General features: G+C 38.3%; 1 pseudogene; it reads right to left on the bottom strand.

The window, feature by feature from the left end:
• Nucleotides 1-2,085: 2,085 nt before the first annotated feature.
• On the bottom strand, nt 2,086-17,816 carry LOC112318383 (sulfotransferase 1C2-like; annotated as a pseudogene).
• Between the last annotated feature and the right edge of the window lie 7,157 nt (nt 17,817-24,973).

Here is a 24,973-nt window from a genome sequence, read left to right as displayed (position 1 = left end):
TCCTCACGTTTCATCCATGTTGCAGCACGTGTCGGAATTTCCTTCCTTTTTAAGGCTGAATAATATTCCATTGTTTGTATGTATCGCATTTTGTTTATCCACCAATCTACTGATGGACATAGGATATTTCTACTTCTTGGACTGTGTGAATAATGCTGCTATGAATTACACTATTTTTTACTGACTGATAATAAGATTATCAAGGGTCTTGATCAAGGGTCTTAGTTACACCTTTGGATTATTGGCCTTAAGCAATTTCCTATCAAAACTGGATCACAATGACCCCAAAGGTACCTTACAGATCTAAAATACAATGATGCCATCAAATAAAATCCTACTTCCTCCCTTTTGATCTCAATGATCATTTTAATCTTTTTTTTTGAAGATTTCATTTATTTATTTTTGGAGAGAGGGGAAGGGAGGGAGAAAGAGAAGGAGAGAAACATCAGTGGGTGAGAGATATGTCGATCTGCTGCACTCCCCCAGCTGGGGACCCAGCCCGCAACACAGGCATACGCCCTGACTGGGAATCGAACCAGTGACACTCTGGTGCACAGGCCAATGCTCAATCCACTGAGCCACAGCAGCAGGAGCTGATGATCTCAATGATCATTTTAACCTTGTGAGAAGGTGATATAGTCTGGTGGGATTTGGCGCCCTTAGCACAACAGTCACTGTCTTCTTCATGTGCCAATCGCATCCGATCCTCTTCACCTTACCCCTAACGGCTTTCCCACTCTCTCCACAGGAACGTCAGGGAAAGTTAAGTATGACTTTACCTCCAACATGAAATGAGGACTTGACCAAGATCTGACCTGGTTACCTTAATATTCACTAACCTCATTTATTTGGGTAAGGGAGATATTTTAGTAAATCTCTGTGTATGTTAATTTTATAAAAAATAAAAAACACAACATAAATCTCATGAAGTCAGTTAGAATACATTTTATTTATAACAAATATGTATATGTAAAAGATTCGTGAAGATCTAATGCTAACTGAATTGGGATAAACTTGGTACAAGAAAGTCCAACAAATTTATTACTAAAAATAAGATTCACCATACATTGGTATTGGCTGAATTAACTCACTCAACTCATTGCTTTGGTTTCATAGTTCAGAGTCATATACAATATACAGTTTTGATTTCCTGTTAGCCTTGGGTTAGATACCACGGCACAGATGTAAACAGTATGACATAGATTCTCATAACCAATGTGTTGTCATTTAGGCCATAATCCTCAAATAAGTTCCCTGCAATATCATTACAATGTCCTCTGGGTTAAAGCTACAAAAGAATAGTCCTTTCAGAAGAAAGAGAATTCTAGAGATTAGATTAATGCTAGAAATGCTACTGGGAGAAATATTACATATTCAAAATACTGTAAAAAATAAATACTTTGGGAAAATTATACTTTTCAAAACTAGAAATAAGAAGTTTTGCAATTTAAATAACTTCACTTAAAACAAAGGACATGCCGGAACGCGGGAACGTCACACCAGTGTTAATGTAAGGTGAACGGGTGTCGTTTCATCCTTCCTTTCACCAAAATGCCACATTCTGATCATCTGATATAATTTGCCTATTAGGGGTTTTCATCTTAGTAAAATTATGTCTTCATTGCTATGACACCACAGAATCTTTCTACATGGACACCAGGGATGTTGAAATAAAAATATTTGTTTAGAGGTCACGATGGCCCAAAACGCAGGACATAGATTCTTCTGGGACACTGGTTACTTCAGATAATCCCTCACTTCTTTTGTTGTACGTTAGCGCAGTTTATCGGGTGCCCACAGGAGTAAGCTGTCTGAACAGAAATGGTCTCCTTGCCGTATACACATCCTGAAAGCAGATATATAATTCATCTATTCAAAAATTGTATACTTCCTTTTATTAATAATTCCCTGCTACCCTCAAATATGATAATAATAGTCTCTCGCACACGGCACTTTTGATGCATTCATAAAGTGTCCATTTCTCACCGAAAGAAATATCTGCTTTCCACATTGGTAAAAAATATTTATGTATTCTACAAGCACCGTATCGCATAAAATGGAAATTGGTTTCATTTTCCATTTGTATTAAGAGTAATCTTCGAAGTGTCTTGCTAGTTCACTGTGCTTCATTCTCTCTGTGCATAGCTCATCAAACACTCTCTTCTGCTTTGAAGTAAAGTCGTTTATCCAACCACCCACTGCTCCTGGAAAAATTGGAAATATACCAGACAAGAACCAATTTAAATATATAGTAGCCACAAAAGAAATCTCTCAGATTTATAATAAAATGTGAACAATTTCAGCTCTTGGTGATAAGATGATAAGGAAATGATTCTTTCCTTCATTTGCTTATCTGTTGTTTCTAATTTCTTTAGTAATAGTTGCATGCCAATTTGTATGGTTTAAAAAGTTCTATCTTAAAAAGAAAGGCAGATTAAAAATACACAGTCCTCAGTTTTACAATAGCAAGCAAAAAGTATCTCACCTACACCTAATCAAAACATGAAGCAGACCAAGTGGGTATGATGATGCTGCATTTCTTTCCCAGTCTGCGCACCTTCCACAGCGGTGGCTCTGCTGACCACACTGCCCAGGGGTGGGAAGTCGGTCTCATTTTCAGGAAATGTATTTTACAATATTGATAAAAAAGAGTTGAAAATGTAATCACTTTCTTGTATGACAGTGATTCTCAAACACCCATGTGAGGTGAAAGGGCAGTTTCAATATTCTTTGGTCTTTCCTGGTTCTTTCCTTCCAGGAAGAACTGATATCAATTCATTTAGACCACTGCTGTCTTCTTTCTTTCACTTGACTTTTATTTGCTCGGTTTCTGATTTATCCTTTTATTCTTTTCTTTAAAAAAAAATAGTAGCTATATATGTAGGTTAAAGAAAATACACATAAACAAAGAGGATAAAAATCAAGGAAATTGTATTCAGGTAACATGGCTAACAAATCGGCTGGTGGGCATATTTCCAGATGTTCTTCTTTGCAAACATATAAATGCATATAAAGTACATTTTAAATCACACAATTGTAACCTAATTTTTCCCACTTACTATAGTTTGATCATCTTCTCATATTAGAATTTATATACCAATAGTGAAAGTTGTGGTGATTAGGGTAAGAGGGTTTGGCTTCAGATCTTTACTCTACCAGCTACTAGTCATGTGTCTTTGGATGAGTTAGTCAGGCACTTGGCATCTCAGTAAAATATGGATAACATGAATGTTATCCTCAAAAGTCTGCTGTCAAAATCCAGACAAACCAAGTGATGTCCCTGGCACATACTAAAACATTCAGTAAATTCTAACTATTTTTACTCTACAGTTTTCATGACTCCATAGTAAACCCCTGTATGGATGTGACTTAATATTTTTAACTGTTTCTGATTAATGATACTTCAAGTGCATCGTTACATACTTCTATAATTCTCCCCCTAGACTTTAGAATGTCAGAAGCCCTAAGACTTCTGACACTTATGTGGACTACCCTAGCTTGTCACCTTATCTCCCTGACCACCATAGTCATTTTCTAGAATATCAGCTCTATTTCTGAGTTTAAAGTAAAGAGAGCTGCAGGTACAAATCCTCCTCCATGAAGATTATCTCTGTGTGCCAAGGATTCTGAATCAGTAGTTTCTTTGAAACTCTTACTCTCAGAGGATGGAGGCCCCACTTCCACCTCATCCATCAAACAAAAGAAATAAAGCAAATGGTCTCTTTCCCTGGCTGGTGTGGCTCAGTGGATTGAGCTCTGGCCTACAAACTGAAAGGTTGCTGGTTCAATTCCCAGTCAGGGCACATTCTTAAGTTGTGGGCCAGGTCCCCAGCAGGGGAAGCGTAGGGGCAACCACACATTGATGTTTCTCTCCCTCACTTTCTCTCTCCCTTTCTCTCTCTAAAAATAAATAAATAAAATCTTTTAAAAAATAAATAAAGTGAATAGTCTCTATTGACCCAACCTTGGGTTTAGTTCCTCATGTGGTCCAAGTTTACCAACTGGTGCTCATGGTGACTAGTATCAGTGAAGATGTTCCTACTGTCAGCCTTCTGTGCTTCGTTAGATACAATATAAAGAAACCACTTTCAGATAAAATGGAAATGCATTAGAAAATTTGATGTCGCCTACAATTACGTTGATATGATTTCTCCTGGAAATATTTGCTAGGGTCACAACTGCAGGTCAGGGATAAACTCTAATACCCTTACAGTAAGATTTCTCCAGTTTGTAGGATAAGATGTGTGAGTGCTGAGAATTTGCTAATCAGATCCCTAAGGGCAGCAGCACTGGATTCCAGTAACCATCAGAACTTCTTCATTTCTCATCATCTTCTTTACCATGGTCCATCCTGATCTCTGTTTCTTACCCTTTAGTTCAGTTTATCTTCCTTCATTCATCCCTTTCTAAATTCTTTCTCTCTTCCCTTTATCTGTTCTCTCCCACCTCTCCTGACTTTTCCTTGATCCTGTCCCTCTCTCTCTCAAACTCCCATTTTGTATCATCTGACTCCCATCCTCCACTATCAGACTTGTTAGAAGAGTGCTCCTTTTTTCTGCACCTTTCTGTATTTCTCATCTCTTCAAATCCCTTAACCTGGCCTCCTCCCACACTCTCAGAATTCATGCATGATAAATAAATGGTCATCTTTGACCCTGGCTTTCTTTCTAATTCTGGCTGATCTTTTTGCTTGGCTTGTCTGGAGACCGTTTCATTCCTGTTGATGTCAGGGTCCCTAGGGCTCCCCTTTCTGTCCTTTCTCCAGAAGCTCTTCCCACCGACCCTGAGCAACTTTACCCACTTCTACAATTTGCTGATGGCTCACTGACTTCTCAGCTGAGCTGCACCCAACAGTGACTCACTGCCACTGCCCAAATTATAATTGTTAATATTTCATAACTGAACTACTACAGATCCTCTTTGCTAGACTTTCTGCCTCTGCTTTTAACCTCTTCTCATCAACTTTCCACACATGTCTGACCATGTCAGATCCCTTCTTAAAAGTGCCAACAGACTGGGGTTAAAAAAAGCCCTCTGTAAAGCTTTTGGAATCTGGTCCCAATCTCTTCATCTCCCTCACTCAGCTTCACACATCATACACCATTCTAGCACATGAGAGACTACCAGCTCTTCCCAGAAAATACCACTGAGGCCCTGGCCAGGTTTCTCAGTTGGTTAGAGCATCATCCTGATACACCAAGGTTGTAGGTTCAATCCCCAGTCAAAGCACATATAAGAACCAACCAATGAATGCATAAATCAGTGGAAAAACAAACTGATGTCTTTGTCTCTCTGTCTCTCTCTCCTCATTTCTTTCTCTCTCTAAAATTAATTTAAAAATTTAAAAAATAAAATAAAATACCATCCAACTCCATGCTGGTTCTGAACTTTTCTTCTTGCTGTTAGATTTTACTACCTAACCTCCTTCTAAGTTACACAGTAAGACTTAGTGGGGATTTATTTCCTTCTCTTTGTGTCCCCATGCAGATGAACTTCTTTAAATAACAATCCCAGCTCTCTCTCCACACCTGACTTCTGCAGAGCAAGTTATGTGATTGGTGAGTTTGGGAAAATGGAGCCCACACTTATCAGCTCCTTTCTCTCTCCTGAAGAAAACATGCCGTGTAACATGCTCTAAGTGACCTGCTCCAGTAGGGGGACAGGACTGCACTTGGTTGACTGTGATTAAGAGTGTGCGTATAAAATTCAGGGTAACTCTTTAGCAAACACACTGGTCTGCAGACCTGAGACACATCCTTCAGATAACTTTATCATTTCTATCCGTTTGACACCTGTGTTTTTCTCTGAGTTGGTTCCTAACTGGGCATGGAAATCTCTAAAAGTCTGGAAAGAATACAGTTCAAGAATTTCATTTCATGAACATTCACTGATGGATGACGACTTGTCCTCTGTTGTGCAAGATGGGGTGCACTTGGGGGAAACAAGGGTTAAAAAGTAAAATAGAACTACTTCCAAATATGAGCCCCAGGCAAGGCACCGCACCCTTTTCTGACTTACCTTTCCTGAGTGCCAGGCTCCTGTTCCGAGGAGCACACAGATGGTCTTGTTTGGACCACAGTTGTCTTTGGCTGCGTCAGTTTTCATTTCCCGGAATGATGGTTTCCAAGCAATCTGATTAATTTCTCTTTCAGTTACATTTATACCGAGGAAAGGAGTTATTTTCTTCATGCTTTTAGAAGGATCATGAACAATAAGCAAATTAAAAAAAGTGTTACTCATCAAAATACCAAATTTATTCCCTGAAATCCAAAAACAGAACAGGATTCATTGATTTCCTGTATTAATATAATTTGACTTAAAATTTGATTGTTGAAATGTTAGGAAAGACTTATTTTCTTCATTTTTTCAAAGAATATAAATAGAATGTTTTTATCATTTTTGTGGTCTCCCTAGGTTAAAATGTGATCAAACCAGGATCCATACACAACTAGAAGAAAAGTGAATTGTTGTGTTAATATTTAAACATTACGGCTTTGGGTTTGGGGTTCTTCCCACTTCAGCAAACTCGTTAAAGCAAGGCACATACATATTTGACTCTGGAATGAAAAAGTTTTCCTTAGAAGAGCTCAATTTCACTATTGTCTCAACTAATTACAATACTGTGAAATGAAGCTGGATAGTGATATCTTTTAACTGGGCTGTGCGTATTTTTTCCTTATTTTTAGTAAGGAAAAAATGTGTTTATGTTTTTTATAATCAGGAGAACTGACAACAGAAATACAGTGATACATATTTCCCCAACTTGTGTTTGGATAACTGCTTGGACCTTGGGAGAAAGAGAGAAAGATTGAGAATCTGGCATTTTCTCTCTGTAGTGACATGCTTTTCATAATTGTAAGCTTTTACCACAAAAAGTGTACAAACACCCCCCCACCACCAGCACACACAAGAATTCCATTCAAGTATCTTAGTTCTGGGTTGAGAAATACAGGCACAGGGGTTTATCAGTAGTTGATATTGTCTCTTTAATGGTTTGTTAATTTGACAGATTTAAAAAGTCTCCGGGGCTTAAAGGTAAAATACTATCACGTAAAGTTACCTCCATAGCAGTGATGATTAAAAACACAAAAAGTTCACTAGGCTGACAAAACAAAGTATAAAACAAAAATTTAAAACACTACATATCTATCTTTCTATGAACTTTATCATACAAAAATTTAGTATTAGTTCCCAAGTCATTTTGAACACTAAATCTTTAAATAAATTAAAATATAATTAACTTCACACTACGTGCAATTTTTCATGGCTTCAGCTCTCGAGGAAGCAAAGGGCAAGAAAATAACTGTAGCATATTTTTGAAACCATAATTCCCGGGACTACTGTGGTATCATTGGAGTCAACCCAATTCTCTACTACCCCTTGGACCCAAAGGCTGTACCGTAACTGGTTCTTAGAAGAACTGTGCAGACAAAGTTTTCAGTTATCAGTAATCTCACTGCTAGTTCAGTGCCTTAACTAATACTGGCTTAGAATTACCTGAATTACCATGTCAGTGACAAAGGGTTTATCTTGTAAGAATGGCCAATGTTTTCCCAACATGGCCATCACATGGGGGGAAGAAGACTGATTTTTCTCTCACAGAAATTTAGGTCTTTAACTAGTCTCTAGTTCCCCAGGCTACTTCACAGTCTCCACCCACCTCTCCAACTCCCACGGGCAGCCACAGCCCAGCCCTCCTGGAAATGTCACTGCCTAGAGTCACTGATGATGCGGAGCCCTCAATAATGTGTGTTGGGGGCAGGGGGCAGCCCACACTTCTCTGACCAAAAGTTAGGTAGGGATAGAGATCCAGAGTTACACTTCATGGGCAGGGTCCGATGGGTGGGATACTGTAATTGACCTTGCCCATTATGGTTATTCAGTAGAAAATGTATTCCAACACATTCAAAATAGATTGGAAGAATAAATTTTAGCCTGATCATAATTTGATAGCTAGCTGTTCTATTATTAACTAATTTCTACTGTACCTTGTTCCAAAAGGACTCAGGCTAGCCAAATGAATCTAAAGAAACTGGTTGCCTGCGCCTTTCTCACTAATGTAGGAAATTACACTTTGGGTTCATTTTTTAATCAGAATCCTCATTGTCCAGGTAATGAGTAGAGCAGACCCATGACTTAGAAAGAAAATACAGTTTTCAGAATAGAGATTTGAAATCTTGCTTTTATGGGAAATATTTTTCTGCATATCCTTCACTTAATTACAAAATTATTCCACCACCTCCTGGCTTTAATTGACATATGAGAGAACGGCCCTCCTTCTGCTCTCCGTGTTGGTGCTTGTGGTGTGGAGGTGAGCATAGTTGCCTTCCAAAAGTTACTCCTTCCCCTGAGGATGGCCTTGAGTACCAGGTGCTCTTTCTCAACCAACTCATGTGTCTTAGGGAGAGCGAGTCAGCAACCTCGGCTTTCTATGGACTTCCAGAACTCCTCCCTCCTAGACAGACAGTCCAAGCTCCTTGAACATGTCCTTTGACTATGCCACTCTTTCCGTCCTGGTTTCAGTCAGAAATTGACCTTCTGATCTCTCCCCTACAGTCACTGCTGATTTTAATCTTAGATTACAATCTTCTGCGTCATCTCAGGTCTTGCTACCGACTGAAGTAACTTCAGTGGATATTTCTGCAATATCTTCCTTTAACTATTTTTGTCCCTTTCTACCTTTACTTTTTTTTCCCTTTTTACATTTCCTCAAAACTTTTTTCACCAATACCTTCAATTTCCTGTCCCCTTGTAGTTAATCTTAATCGTCCCCCGAAAACACTCTGTATTGGATCAAAACACTTCACCTTCTTTCTAGCTCACCTACCAGTGCTGAGATCTGCTGAAGAAATTCTTACCACTCCGTGTTTACACCACTGCAAATTCATTTTTCCAGCCTCAAGGGCCCCAAGGCTGCCTGGCAAACCAATTTGTCCTGCATCAACACATTATCCTATTATTCAGCTGTTTCAAAACTCCCATACTTTCTGCAAGCCCTCTACCCGACTCTGATATTCAATTATAATGAGAATCTTACTGTCTAGTCTCTAGAAAGCACTCTGATGATAGATAATTGTGCAGAAAACAAAACTCACTGGGATGAAGTGGCCTAGGAAATAGAGAACTTTAATATAAAACTGAGAGAGGCTGGCTATAGAGAATAAAAAGTAAAATGTGGAGATATTGTTTCATTGAAATATTAATCTGCCAGGATATTGTCAGAATACAATTTATAGTTACTGTTTCATTTACAAACCTAAAGTATATTGTAAACTGTCTGAAAGATAAAGTAGATGATTAAATAAATGTTATCTTTATCTTTATTGCAGTGTCTTGTCATTTAATGTGTACTTATATCTATGTTTTGAATACGGGTTTTGGATATCATGATGCCTTATTTGTAAAAGAATCTTTCTAGATAAATATCTACTGTAACATTCCCACCTTAATGAAAAATTATTTAAAAGTCTTTGTGTCTTCAAAAGTTATGTCTAATAGAATAAGTCAGTAGATTTTTACAGCAAATTTTAACCATTACTTAATTTGAAACTCTAAATAATCCTACGAAATAGAGGATTTTATTAGTCCTATTTTATATTAGGAGTCTGAACCTTAGAATGGTTAAGCTATTGTCCAAAATCCCACAGAGAACAAAGTATTGTCAGGACTTGATCCGGGTCTTCTCTCCTATAGCCTGTTCTTTCCACTATAACACGTTGCTATTTGCAAGAGAAATAATCCTCCCCACAAAAGTCATTGAAACACAGTCATTTACGACACACCCAAACACACAGGAAAAGGAACAACCGTATCATCTAAGTAGGAAAATGTGAAGCAATTGTTCCTACCTGAGAACTTTTTTAAAAGCTTTAGTGATTCAGTGACTATTCCTGGTGTCTAGAGGGTTTGCCCGGTTGTAGAATACTTATATGTCAAGTCTCTTTATAACTAAAAATCTATTAAATCGCCTAAGAAGGTGTAAATGGTTCACCCAAAATACTTTTTCCAAACTGCACTCTGCCCTTCCCACATACTCTGCGGCAGCTCCTGCTACTGTGATGACAAAGGCAAATGCTTCGTGATGCTGGTTTGCTGCCCTGTGTATGGCCTGGGGTAGCCTTTCTGTGGCTACATTCATAGAAAAGTAACCTCTCGAACAGACTCAGCCGGACCACACCCTGCCGCTGCTTGGCCTTCCGGGCGTTGCAGAGTTACAGAGACAAAGCCAAATCTGAGCGTCTGCAGCGTGAGGGAGGACGGGTGATCCTCAGTGTGTGTGAATGGGGGGACAAACGCAATGTTTTTTTCTTGAGAAAAAGCAGGCCCAAGATCTGTTTTAAATATATAAGTTGTGCATTTGTACTCTGCTTATTCCAAAAGTGGAATTGAGGCAGAGGGAAGCATGTTAACTATCTTCAAATATTTAGAAGGCTAACATGTGGGAGAGGAATGAGTGAGTGGGGCACAAGCTTTTGCGGGACGAGTTACGGCACAGTGTTAAGAGCAAAGATTTTGGAGCTGACACCTGGATTTAAATCTTGGCTCTGCTCCTTATTAGTTACGCCTCTATGAACAAATTATTTGGCCTCCTGAGGTCAGCATTTCCATCCCCTGTGAAATGATGATAATAACGTCTACCTCATGGGGTTGAGTGAGGTCGAAAAGAGGTCTTGGTGCACAGCACTGAGCTCAGTGTCTGTGCGACGTGGTAAGGGTTTCTTTAAATGTAGAAGTTCCAACATGAAGCGTTCTCCTGGAGAGCCGGCGTGTGGAGTGTGAACTTGTTGTCAAGGTTAAGAAGTTCAAACTTAGCACCTACAATTCTTGGAGATGTTGTAAAGGTGATGGGAACATCAGGTGGGTGTTTTAACAGATGACCTTTAGTGCACCTGTCATTCCTGAAACTTTATGATTCTACCAAATGCGTGCCATCAAATGAGGAAATGGAGGAGCTGAAATAGTATGAGAATAGCATATTCTTCCAAAGGGAATGTAGCAAAACAAAGTATCAAATCCTGTTGTGGGGACTTCCCAATGGCTTCATGTTCAGGTTATACTTTCCGGGGCCTCTCTTAAATTAAGAAGCAAAAGAATGACCATTTGCATGTAAAATACTGAAACTAGCAATTAAGATCTACTCTCAGCCCAGTAAGAGAGAAAATCTTCTGCGTACACACCATTTCTAAATTATGCCTCTTTTAAATTCAGTATTGTCTTTGTATATTATTTTTGTTTACTATACATTGGGAATTTAGAAGGTTTTTTTTTTTTAAGTGCTCCAGACACCACTGGGTCATAAAAACAATTGAATAAATTCAAAGGTCATGCACAGTAGCAGGACCAACATATGCTATGCAGCTCAATCAAATGATGTCTCATTGTGGCATTTTCAGGATAAATTACTTTCTGTTAGTTTTTATAAAACCAAGTGCTAGGATGGCTAATTCTGTTACATTTGTTTTATTTGGGGGTCTGAGGGGTTTTTTGTGTATGTATTGTTTCTTTGTGTCTTATTTTCCACGCAGGTATATAAAAGGCATGTTTCAGCTACCTGCCTAGGTTTCAGCTGTGTCTCACTGTGTTCCAATTAGTGCATCATTATTTCACTGAAAAGACTGATGGTATATGGAAAACATAGCTGCTTGGTCAGCATTAATCTTAATAAGAGCTTGCTAATATGTACTGCCCGTGGGTGATAAGAAAGACTGTGAAGAAGCACATTGAGAAAGAACTGCTTAGAAATAAAAGAATAATCTATTGAAGGATGTACTTCTGAAAATAGGCATTGGAATCTATTTAAATTTTTGGAAGATGCTTTCATTTCGAGCATAAAGGTTCACTGTATATTATGAATGAAAATCATTGTTATATTTACCATCTCCTCTTAGGAATAGCTCTAAAAATGCAGCCCAGGTTTCAACGCCAGGGAGGTTAGGGTTCTCTCCGTAGTAGTGGAATAGAGAAACAGCTGTGTCTTTTGAATTCCTGATGATGTAGATAGTCTGTTTTAAAAAAATCAATTTATTTTTGGGTGGAAATAGCCACAACACAAAACATTTCCTAAAAGAAAGTGGGAGCTGGAACCAGAAATACCAGGGAGAACACTCCATCGAGTATAGATCGTCTACCCACTATGCTGTGCACCAGAAACTAATACAAAACAATACTGAATATTAACTGTAATTTTAAAAATATATAAATTTAAAAAGTAAAAAAACGTTGGAGCTAAACTTCCCTGTGCCGGTCATGATTTTTTGGCAGCTTCGGCTAATATTAAACACAGGCTTAAGCCAGTGTTTCAACACTCTACGTGCATGGGAACTGCCAGGGGAGCTTGTGAAAATGCAGATTCTGACTCAGGAAATTTGGGATAAAGCTGGGCCTCCTGCATTTCCAACAAGTTCCCGGACATGTTGGTGCTGCCAGCTCATCAACCCCACTTTTTCGGTGTATGTGTTACATTTGGTTCTATCTTCTTAGGGGTAGATGTAAGAAACCCCTATTCATTTATAGGATGGGATTACTTTTTAAATATCCATTTATCATAAAACATGATTCACATATAGTATAATTTTTTACAAAGTTGTCTATTCTTATTTATAGGAAGAATGATGGTTTGGAATTTCCTTTTTCTACAATTTAATCCCCCAAAGTGCAGGGAATCTGAGATACCTACCAATTTACATAAACACTGCAACTGTAATTTAATTCAATTCAATATATACATATATATAATACCTATATATATATACATATATATGCATACCAGGCGGCGTGCAACACTTTAGGTCCAAGGAATATAACGATGAGCAAGACAGAAATAGTTCTAGTCCCCTGAACACATGCAGTGAGCTGAGAAACACTCCTGACAATGCAGGTTCTGAGGGTCACGACAGGGAAGTGCAGAGTGCGGTAGGAGCGCGTAAGAAATCGCAGGAAACCAGTGTGATTGGCTGGATAGGAAAGGACTATTACTCGGCCATGGTCAACACTGCACGAGTCCCAGATGTTCTCATTTTCAATGGACAATCAGGGTGGACACATTTTCCTTAGGTAAGAAGGTGTTTACGGAGTCCTTTTAATACCTAACTATCTTTCCGTACTGTGTTCATAGCACAGGTATTATGCATGACCCACATAAACAGCGCCTGCTCCTCTTTTCCTGAGGGATGCCTAAAGGCCAATGTGCACAAGAATGGGAAGCCCCCCTCCACACCGCCCCCCACCATTTTCCGTTCTTTGCCCCAATAGGTTATGGTGGAGTAACCCAACACCGCAGGCTTTTCCTACCTCCTCTAGGCTTTCTGAACCCCAAGGCTCAAACAGTACAATTTAAAAATCCATTGTCTTGCCCTGGTCTCTCTCTAAAGTTAACAAAAAAAAATCACTGCCTTAACAAAGTGATAAATGGCAGTAGTTTTAGCCATCCAGTTGGAGATTTCAGTGGGGGCGGGGGGAGGGTAGAGAGAAGAGTTTTAGGGCCTTTGAAGAACCCCTCAAAGTTGCATGTCTGTATTATCTAGTAGTAAAGTCAGCGAATGCAAACCATTAGCTCATATTTTGTCCACAGAGGTTGAAGGAATGTATGCTGTAACTGACTATAGTGACAGATGTTAAGCATACTTGTTATGGTGATCATTTTACAATACATGCAAATATTGAATCATTCCGTTCTACATCTGATATTGATATAGTGTTAAATGTCAATTATACTCAAAAAACACATAAGAAGGGTGTACTCATATGCTAATAAATTATAAGAAATAATTAGGGGAAGTTTGAGGGATATGAAGGCAAGGCAGAAAAGTTCTCTGGAAAAAAATTAAATATGAACTAAATATCATGAAACGAGTTGAAAACATGAATTTCTCATGAGATAGTTTGGAAACAAAAAAGGGGAGACAAAGGTTAGGGGGAAACTATGAGAGGCCTAGTGGGGCTGTGAGCTGGCAGAGAAAGACTGGCAGAGGGAAAGACTTTCTGTCTGGTGGGCCCTGCTGGAGCGAGTGTGGCCTGTCCAGCCCCAAGCCCTTAGGTCTGGGCCTCAGCAACAGAGGACAGCTCATCCTCTTGGTAGATCAGGGCCAAGCAGCCTCTCAGTCCCCAGTAGAGGTCACCTTAAGAGGGTTGTGCCTTAAGGCTGTACCTTCAGTGTGGTACGTAGTTTAAAGAAGCACTCAAACCATTCTGAGCTCAGTTTCTTTGTTTATGAAAAGAAAAATGCCCACTGCTCCCATCTTTGTAATGTGTTTATAAAACACAGCTCAGTCTCTGATAGCCACTTGTTATCAGTGTTATTACATTGTCCTGAGTAAGGGTGCTTGAGCTCACCAGACTCCCTTTCTCCCCAGACCTCTCCCTCTGTCTTAGAGACAGTCCGAAATGAAAACGCTTGGCTGAGTGAATGTGTCACCAAGTGCGTACACCTTCCCCTGTTCTGATAGCTTTGCTGGGAATAAAGGCAAAACTGACCTTTACCGCTGGTTGACTGTGCTTACTTTTCTTCGGGCGGAAGAATGGATGTGTGCACAGAGACTTCGTGGGGGCAGAGCTGCAGTCATCGCAAGATCTGCTTTTGATGTCAGCACCTCTGACCGGTAGGTTGTGTTTGTTGTTTTTGAGATATGGCTGACATTGCTTAAAGTGGCTTCATTACCAGGACCTCGTTACAACAAACACAGGTATCTCACCTTTGCTTTTCAGATGTTTTGTTTTTTTCTGATCAAAACAGAATTTTTGAAGTGCACCTTATCCAGACATTTGTAAAGAAAATAAAACCAACTCTAATGTCGTACCATAGAAAGCCACTCGGCATGCTGTTATATTTACCTCTGGACTTTTTTCTATGTGTGTATGTATATTTATAATTAAATTGAGATTATTCAGTACATATGTATTTGAAATATACTTTCTACTTAACCTTATTCCATAAGCATTTCTCCATGAAGACATAAATTTGGATATAAAGTATATGAAAATATATTCTTTTAAATTATAAACTTTTAAAATAATAATAATAATAATGTGGTACTTTATTTTAAAAATAGCTTGATGTAACTATTTTTTAGCATTTTATATACAACATTTTTTAATTCCTTTCTTATATAATCCCTTGCAAAAATGAAGATAAAAATAACACTAAGGCAATTTTTCTTTCTCTAGACATCAATATTTAAAGTAGAAAGATTAAAACCAGATTCAGAATAGACTAAGACATTGTCTAGTGTACACATTTCTTTCACTGCTGAAAGATTATTAAAATAATTTTTATGAGCTAGATACTATGTGTAGGTCACACCCACACATGCACTGTCTTGTTGAATCTGTACGAGACTGACACCCTTATTCCTGTATCTAACGAGGAAGCCAAGGGTCAGAGAACATCGGCATTCTCCAAGGTCACACCTCTAGTGAGTGGCAGAGCACGAATCCAAGCTTGGTTTTGTGGCATTCCCAAGCTTCTGCCCTTCACCTTTGAACTTAGCTTGCACTGTTTTTGTTTAATATCCACTGGTAGCATGTTACATGTCAAATGTGTTGGAATAACTCTTCTCTTACAACACACCTTTAGCTCTTCAAATTTAGAAATGTCTCCCAGTTCAGTTGGAGATGTTAGAGTGATTTCAGCATTGGGGACGTTCTCAACGACTTTCGCAATCCAGTGAGTGCCTTCACACAAAAATAAAATCAGATTCATTTTTAATTAAATGGCACTTTTGATGAAGTGAATATAGAAAATTAGCATTAGGTTATAAAAGCAATAAATGCATTAATTTTATTATAAAGAGTTTTACAACCTATTGGAACCTGACACCTATTGAAACCTGTTGAAATACTTAAAATGTTAGTTTATTACACAGGTGTAAAAGCGTGAAGAGGTATGAAAACTGTATATGCTCTTTCCTCAGCATGAAATCCTCTTCTGTGCTACCACTCACCCCTAGCCCCTTCTCCAATTCACAGATACGCAGACCTTTCCACACATAATTCCCGCTGTCCTGCAAGCTCATCATCTTGCTCTTCTGAGTCCCTATTCCCCTGGAACGATTGCTCACCTTTCAGGTCCCTCCAAAGTAACCCGCGCCAGAGTGCACTTGCCATGGCTTATTCACGTCTATCTCCCCAGTTCCCCTTTGAAGGTGGACACCGGATCTTATTTTTGTTCGTGTGTAATGCAGAGCAGTTGTGCAAACAAAGCATTAGAGCAATGAACCAAATGGAATACCCAAACATCTTAGAGATGCAAGCCTGCTCCCCAGAGTCTGGAAGGAGGGCCGCTTTATGTTTGCGTGAAGCACACGCAGATGCGCTCCAGTGTTGTAGAGTCTAGTGACTGGAAGCAGGGAAGCAGAAGTCTGGGCGGAGATGACGTTTTGTTCATTCGAAAGCAATGTCCCTGAAGAGTTTAAATCAGCTTTAGTTTCCTTTGATCTCATTGTGATCACAATTTTACAGTCAAATAAATACTCATAGTTTAAACAGCGCTCTCATTTGCATTATATGTTTTAAATTTAAGATTATTTTAGGTTTTGATGTTAATGTCTTAAATATTTATAATTATAATATTCATATAAATGTGACTCATGTAGTAGTGATAGCTGTGTTATTTTAACAAAATATACTGAGTTCTTCTGATGAAGGAGAGAAAATACACAGTTCGGTGCTGCTGAAGGAGAACTCCTGGCAGCTGGGGGAAGAGGTCAGTTTATAGGCACCAATATGCACAGTGACAACGCTGTATGTGGTTGTTTCTATATGGTAGAAATTAGTCACCTGTTCAAAGAACCTTAAAAGTATCATTAATTATTTTCTAAACTAACATAGCAATTGAAGATAAGATATTTTTATTCACATAGCAACCTACCATAGCAAGAATCTGTGGCATTCTGGAGGCAATCATTTAATTTTCATTTGTGGCAATATTTTCTGATCGAAGAGATACATATATGGTTTTTATTTCTTCTCAAAAACATGCTGGGAGACCTGGGCCCATGTGAACTCTGCATCATCCAAAGGAAGAGTCTCTCGGGCCTGACTTACAATCCAAAGAGGGGACGACGGCACACACAGAATTAAAGGGGGCTTGACCCTTAGTTGCTGAATCTGGGATAGCTGGTATGTACGTGCCCATCCACACCCCTCCACTATTCTGGATGGAGCAACAGGCATATAAATCCTGGTCACCTCTAAGAATAAAAAAATAGTATATTATTAATTTAGACAATAAGGCATAACCTGTAATAATAAAAGCATTTATGGTTCTTATTAGCCCAGAAGAAAAAATTATTTATCTGTAAATCAATCATTGATTATAAATAGAACAAACACTGTTTATCACTATCCCCATGCCTGGTACAAAGTACTAAGAAAACTTTATGATATTACAGATATTATGCTTATTATATATTTCAACATTTGTATGTCTTCATGAATAAAATAGAAACAAAAGTATAGTAAAGCTCTAATTTCTCCAGCTGAATTTTTTCAAAGCACATTTTTTGCTTCTCTACTATCAAACTTTTTCATTAGAATAAGTAGTTGGGATACTTCAATTTCCTGTGGAAAATTCTGAAAAACAAATATTTTGTAAAAATAATAATTATTTATTATTATTATTATTATTATTGTCATTATATTTGTACCTCTACAAAATACATTAAAATAAACTTTACCTGATTTTGGATGGAAACCAGAAACACATAATCTTCTCTTGCATTGAAAGAGTCCATGGAACTTAGAAGTTCTTCTGAAGACATGGTAGAAAAGAGGATGTCCTTGAATTTATGAAGAACACTTGACTGGTTCTGGGATGACATCTTTCATCAAATCAATCAAAAATGAGTTACTAAACACTAACTACACAAGGCAGAGAGCAAGTGTGGTCCTAGCTCAGTAGCAATGTAATCCTAGAATCACTGAGCTGGTATTCCAACTGGAGGAACATATATATACCTTTTGCAATTTTCACAGCAGTAATTTTTAAACCATAACTGAGCCAAAGTTTGCTGTGAAAATGATGTTATCTGAATTTCACTGATAACACACTTTACAAAACATTTCCTTCACTTGTCACTCAAAATAGTTTACATACTGAGATTCCAAGCTATTAAAATGTAATTATTTAGGGAACTAACGTTAATCAGATCCTTTGGCCTAAATAAGGACAGGCTTTTAGTGGCTGTAATGGATTACATCACTGTGGAAATGACTGGGAAGATTGAACTACTTGTTGATAATAACACACAGTAGAGGAAGTAGTTAGTATTGCATTTTGGGAAGAGGAGAGGAATAGAATGAGAAAAAAAATCACCTAGGAATTGGCAGATAAATCTGTGACTAACATAAGCCTTACAGGCAACAAAGGACAACATGAGTATCCCAAGTATCACAACATGAGGAACCCAAGACATGAGAGATGTACGCAGCTCTGATATACTCTGAGTCACTTTTAGTTTGTCACTGTTACTATCTTCCGGATTCAATTAGATATGGCAATGAAGTGCCCAGTTACCTCAGTGAACAGTTGAATCTTTTTTGTTTGCTGTCTAACCATTAAAAATATACATATATACCAACAATGAAATGATAGCATTTTAACTAAGTACAAAAAAAATAGAGGTCCACTGTGTAAAAAACAACTAAAGAAGAAAAACATACTAATTGGCATAAATGAAATGTGGCATACATGAAATGTGGAATGATGACCTACACATCACGGACAAAACAGAGACTCTATGGGAAGCAATCTCACAGGGTGATCTGACCATCAGTTCCTAACTAAACAGGTCATGTGGGTGGTCAGCAGGCATACAATTTTTAGTAAATGGTTTATCTGGTCTTACACAAGCCCTGTCCCTCGTTTCTATGGTTAACACACCCTTGAAATAAGTGGTAACCACCCTAAAGAGAATACATTATTTTAACTACCCTACAGTCCAATCTCTGTGACCACCTCCAAGAGAGCATGATATTTTTTTGAGATCTTGTTTTTATTTATTTTTATTATTTTTATTTTTTAATTGAATGTATTGGGGTGACATCGGTTAATAAAATTATGTAAGTTTCAGGCATACAGTTCTACATACATCATTTGTATATTGTGTTGTGTATTTATCAACGCAGGCTGAGTCTCCTTCCATCACCATTTATCCCCCTTTACCCTCTTCTGCCTCCCCCCTACCCCCTTCTCTCTGGCAAACACCATACTGTTTTCTGTGTCCATGAGTCTTTTTTTTGTTTGTTTTTTCCCTTTACTTATCTCACCCAGCCCCCACCTCCCTCACCCAGGACACCTATCAGCCTGTTCTCTGTAGCCATGAGTCTGGGTCCACTTTGTTAGTTTACTTTGTTCAGCAGATTCTACATATAGGTGAAATCATATGGTATTTGTCTTTCTCTGACTGGATTATGTCACTTAGCATAATAATTTCCAAGTTCTTCCATGCTGTCACAAAAGGTAAGATTTCCTTCTTTTTTAGGGCCGAGTCGTATTCCACTGTGTAAATGTACCACAGCTATTTTATCCCCTCACATAATTTCAACCATCCTGTTGTTTCTTCCCTCAATTTCAAATGCATAAAGAAACTGCTTTCTCAGAAACATTTATATCAGTGTGTTGAGATCTTGCTTCCAGGTGTATCCTTTGTTTGGCTCAAATAAATATAAAAAGTCTCCAGAAGTTTTGGAAATTTCTTATATTGACAACATAGAAAATTCCAAAGAATCTAAAAACAATTAGAATAAATATGTAAATTGAGTATGGTTCCTGGATTATGAGGTCAATCCATGAAATTATATTGTGTTTCTGCATTTTAGCAACATTTAAATCCAAGAAGGTGGGTGGTTGTTTTTTCATTTGTTTGTTTGGGTTCCCCCCCCCAACACAATGCTCTTCAAAACAGCACAGGTTTTCTCTGTGAGTATTACTGCTGCTCCCTCCGTGAGACAAAAGCCACACCCATAAATATCTCCAGGTTAAGCCACATTCTCCTTTGGAATGAGCATCAGGGTGCTTTGAGATGATGCCTTTGAGATTTTTAGAGGCTTTTTGCCCAGCAGGTAAGGTCTGAGAGACACACCGTTAATATACTCAAAAGGCTTTTGTCTACCTATGGGTCTATGAGACAGGTACACATTTTAATCTTTCTGAGGTGTCAACAAGGATCTTACGGTCGTATTCTCAACTCCATCTTTACCCTGACACCGTGTTTTGCTGGTAGTGCCCTGGATGTGATCTTTGTCCTGAGGCCATGTCTTACTTTGAGGACTTTTTGCCAGCTGGAAAGAATGTCATGGACCCTATTTCCACTGAATTCTAATAAAAAATTCAACAGTTCTTTCTTTGGTCCAACTCCTTGTTCCTCTATTTTTTATTATAGTCACTAGAAGAAGTCAGTTATCATTTTCAACATTCTGCCTTGAAATCTCCCTAGCAAAGCCACATGTTTGTTAACTACTCTATTTTCTATACTCACTCAGGGGCTGGTGGTGTTACAGAAAACCCTCACATACAGGTATCAATTTCTGTTTTATAATCTATTTGCTGAACAACAAACCACTCCCCCAAAATAGTGTCATAAGACAATAATGTAATATATCTCTTATCATTTTAACATTACTGGGCTCAGCTGGGAAATTCTCATCTGGTGTCCAACATGAAATGCAGTTATTGTTTATAGAAATAATAAACTCAGAATGAAGTTATTTTTCTTTCCTCATAGTTTTGTGATGGTTACTTTAAGTGCCAGGACAGAACAGATTCCACAACAGGACATGTGAGAAAATAAGAATAGTAGCTGGCAGAAAGCAATCAGATAACAAGGCAATATCAGGAAAGCTTCATAGGTAACACAAGCAATAAAGTCATAAAGAATGCAATGTACACGTAAGAAGTGTCCGGGCCAGCTGAGAATTTTTATTTGGGTCAGTTGCTGGGAAGCAAGATTTCAAAAGTTGCCAACATTACAATTTGCAAGTTATTTTTTAAATGTCCTTGGAATTAGGAGGGAAGTCAGGGAAGATGACAGGAAAGTGGAGGAGATCAAGGCAGGGATGGGATTACAGGATAGTGAACACCATGATGCGCTCTCTTGAGGGTGGTTATGCCTTTGAGGGGTGTTACTCCGGGCATTTTAAAGGTGTGTTAACCCAGCTGCACCAGCACAACGGGCAGGGCTTGTGTACAACTCTTCACTAAAATGTCATATGCCTGGAGCGTGGCTACTCACCGTGACCTGCTCAGTTAGAGATTCATAACCACATTACCTTCTGGAGTTCCTTTCAGTAGAACTTCCATTTTGTCCACAGGAGATGTAAGTGAACATATGGCTGTGTTGTGATACTAATATTTTATAAGTTTATTTTTCTCTTAGAACACTTTCTTTTGAAGCAACCGTTGCTCCAAGGCCAGAGCCAGAAAACACTCTTTTAACATATTTTATTGAGCACTTACAATGGGTCAAACATTATTCTTCATAAGACAGAAAGGGACATGATTTCATGGAGAGAATTCTAGTTCAGGGAGACAGATAATTAAAAAAAAAGATCAACACAAAAATATCTAGTAACAATAAGTGAAATGCCAAAAATGAAACCATGGTGATACAAAATAGAATAACCAGGAGGCCACTTGTATTTGAATGATCAGGGAAGGCTTATTGATGAGCGGCTGGCCTTCGTTTACTATACACGCGAGGCAGTCCTCATCGAAGGTCTAAGCAGGCACTATTGTAGAAGTAAGTGAAAAGAGTATTGCCTCGGGTCAAAAAGTCCAGCGATTGCAGAATTTGCAGAGAGCTCTGATACTGTTAAATTGTCCTCACCAGGACAGCAAATTCTCAGCTGAACATAATGGTGATGATTAAAATGCAATGTTGGTGAGTGAAGATTTGATTTAGATTCGTTTACTTCATTGTTTTATTTTCTCTCATGTAGTGTGTTCTTGCCTTTGCTATAAATTGAGGGGGGTTTCTGGCAAAGACGGAGTAACAGGGAGCTGGCTTACTTTCCAAGTTGAAACAACTCAAAAACCAAACAAACAGACAAGGTATATGATGATATTAGGAGTAACAGAATTCAAGACCTCAGACATTGGGCAGTGATAGTGCACTCAATAATACTGTCACTCATTTCCTATTAAATGAGTAAATTTAATTGGCTAAAATTAAAAAAAACTGACTATACCCGGTTATGGTGAAACGTGGAGGGATTAGCACTCTCATAACCACAAAAGGGAATATAAAATAGCGGCACCGCTTTGTCAAACAGTTGGTGGTTTCTTAAATGTTAAATGTATCCCCGCTACAGGATCCAGCATGCCCACTCTTCGGTGTGAGAAATGAAAACAAGCATTCACACACAGACTTGTACATGAAAGCTCACAGTAGTTTGATCTGTAATAGAAGAACCTAAAAAAGAGAAAGGTCCATCACCAGGTGAATGGACAAACAATTTATGTCATATCCACATGATGGAACAGTGAAACAGTATTCACCAGAAAAAGGAACGAACAATTGATACATGCAACTACATGGATGAATCTCGAAATAGTTTAGCTGGATAAAAAAGCCAGAAAAGGAATCGTGGGTAACATGCAGCACCTTTGGGTGTGGCTGAAATGCGCACTGGGGCTGTGGTGGTGACGTCACAGGTGTGCGGTATGATGACTGCATACGCTGACTTTACCTGCATCCAACTGTTTCTGTATTCCAATCACACCTCAATGAAGCTGTGAAAATTATTGAGGAAAATATTTCAACATCCGGAACCCGACAAGTAGAGATTCGTGCAACATCCTGCTGTGTAACATGTGTGTGTTCAATCTAAGATGGGTCTGGAACATTGTTACTGAAATTATCTAGCGAATTACCTACCTTTATAAATTGTTAGAAGTCTTTTTAGTTAGAAATTTGATGAGTAGTCTTAATAATAAAAACCTATTGGAAACATCATGTAACTACTCTGGAGTCTTTCTTGCACCAGTTATTTATTTTTGTTTGTTCTCTTGGTGGCTAAGCATGCGCTTGTGTTCTCTGGCCGCTTCGCCTGCCGCCTCCCCTTCTGCCTCTCAACCTTCCCGTGTGGCCTTTCCTACCAACCAGAAATGTGCCCTATCAAAAGGCCAACTGAAGCAAAGCATTACTGACTTTAAGTACCAGGGCTTCATTTCCTCATTTAGCTGTTGATTCAGATAGACTTTATGCAAATGAGACTCAGTCTTGGAAGCTATTTCATACCTGGACTGTATGTGTCACCCTTTGGTACCAAAGATTAATTGCTGTTCTTTTGAATCTCACACATGTATTGATTCATAGCTACCAAGAAGCTTAGCTCTGAATGGGAAGTATGGTCGGGACTGATTTGGGAAAGGGTATTAGATGTCTCGATTAAGCAGATCTTGCTTTATTGCAGCACTCGGTTGGGACGCCACGCTCACAAACACGAACTCGGAAAAGCAGCGTTGCCACCAAGTGAGGTCAGTGCTAAATGAAGTAGCAACGGTGCAAAGTTCCATTGTTTTCTCCTGAGCCTGGGAAGAGACATCTACGCCCGAAGAAAATGTGAAGAAGCTATGGGAAGTTTTTGCTGAAGTGGAGAGTAAATTCTTAGGGAGATGCAGAATCCTTATGACATTAGGTTTATGAAAAGTCATTTGATAGTAAAGTTAAAACTCATAAAAATGAGATTCTTATAGATACTACAATTCTGCCATTTTTGAGGGTTTAATAGATTGGCATAGCAAGAAGAACAATAAGAAAATGAAGAAATAACTCTTGATAAAGAAAAAATTATTTGCAAATACTATATCTGAAAAAGGACATGTATACAAAATATATATTTTAATATCAAAGGACTCAGTAATAAGAGAAAGCCCCACAAATGTGCAATGTAAAAATTTTAACAGATATTTCACCAAAGGAGATATATAAATGGCTAATAAACACCAAAAATATATTGAAATCATTAGTAATTAGGGAACAGAAAATTAAAACTTCAAAAAGGTATTACTACATACTCTCTAAGATGGGTATTTTTAAAAAGACAAACACCACCAAGTGTTGCTGAGAATATGAGGAAACAAACAGTCACACATTTATGTTGGGTGGTGCAAGATGAAGTAGTTACTTTGTAAAAACAGTTTAGTAGTTTTTTAAAAGGGAGATCTCAGCATATGAACCAGCTATCTGCACACAAATATTTATAGCAGCATTATTCAAAATAGCCAAACACTGAAATCAATACAAATGTACCTCAACCGTTGAATTCACACACATAATGTGGTAAAGGCACACGGTGGAGTACTATTTGGCAATTAAAGGCAGCAAAATACTAATACATGCAACGACACAGATGAACTTTGAAAACATTATACGTGAAACAAGACAGACACAGATGACTGCACATTGTATTATTCCATCTGTATGAAATTTCCGGAAGAGGCAAAAACGGTAGAGACTGAAAGCAGATCCGTGCTTGTCTGTGGTTAGTACTAAGAGCGGGGGTTGAATATAAACTGAAACTAGGAGACTTTGGGGGATGAGGAGCCTTCAAAAACTGGACTCTGGTAAGTCTCACAACTATAAATTTTACTAAAATCATCAAACTGTACATTTATGATCCCTAAACAACATTGTTAAAAGTGTATTAGCAACACAATTCTAAAGCGTAATGTTCATCTCCCACACAGATCTTGAGTAGCTTGTGTATATAATAATAATAATAATAACAACAACAATAACAACAACAATAATAAACAATAATAGAAAGAGAAGGAGAAGAAGAGGCTGCTTCCAGAGAAACTACTGGCAATCGGAATAGGAAGGACTGGAAAAATCCTCAGAGGCAACAACAATTTACTTGGCCTGACATCTTTCTTCCAGCTAAACCACCACCGACAACCATTCTGAAGTAGAAAGGTTAGTTAAGCTTGACCTCCAAACCACAAGAACTCACATATTTTTGCATATTCTGGTGG

Source organism: Desmodus rotundus, chromosome 3, assembly GCF_022682495.2.
Source record: "Desmodus rotundus isolate HL8 chromosome 3, HLdesRot8A.1, whole genome shotgun sequence".
In the NCBI taxonomy this organism is placed as follows: Eukaryota; Metazoa; Chordata; class Mammalia; order Chiroptera; family Phyllostomidae; genus Desmodus; species Desmodus rotundus.
The sequence above is the reverse complement of the archived record's forward strand: the minus strand, read 5'-3'. Positions and strand labels throughout refer to the sequence as shown.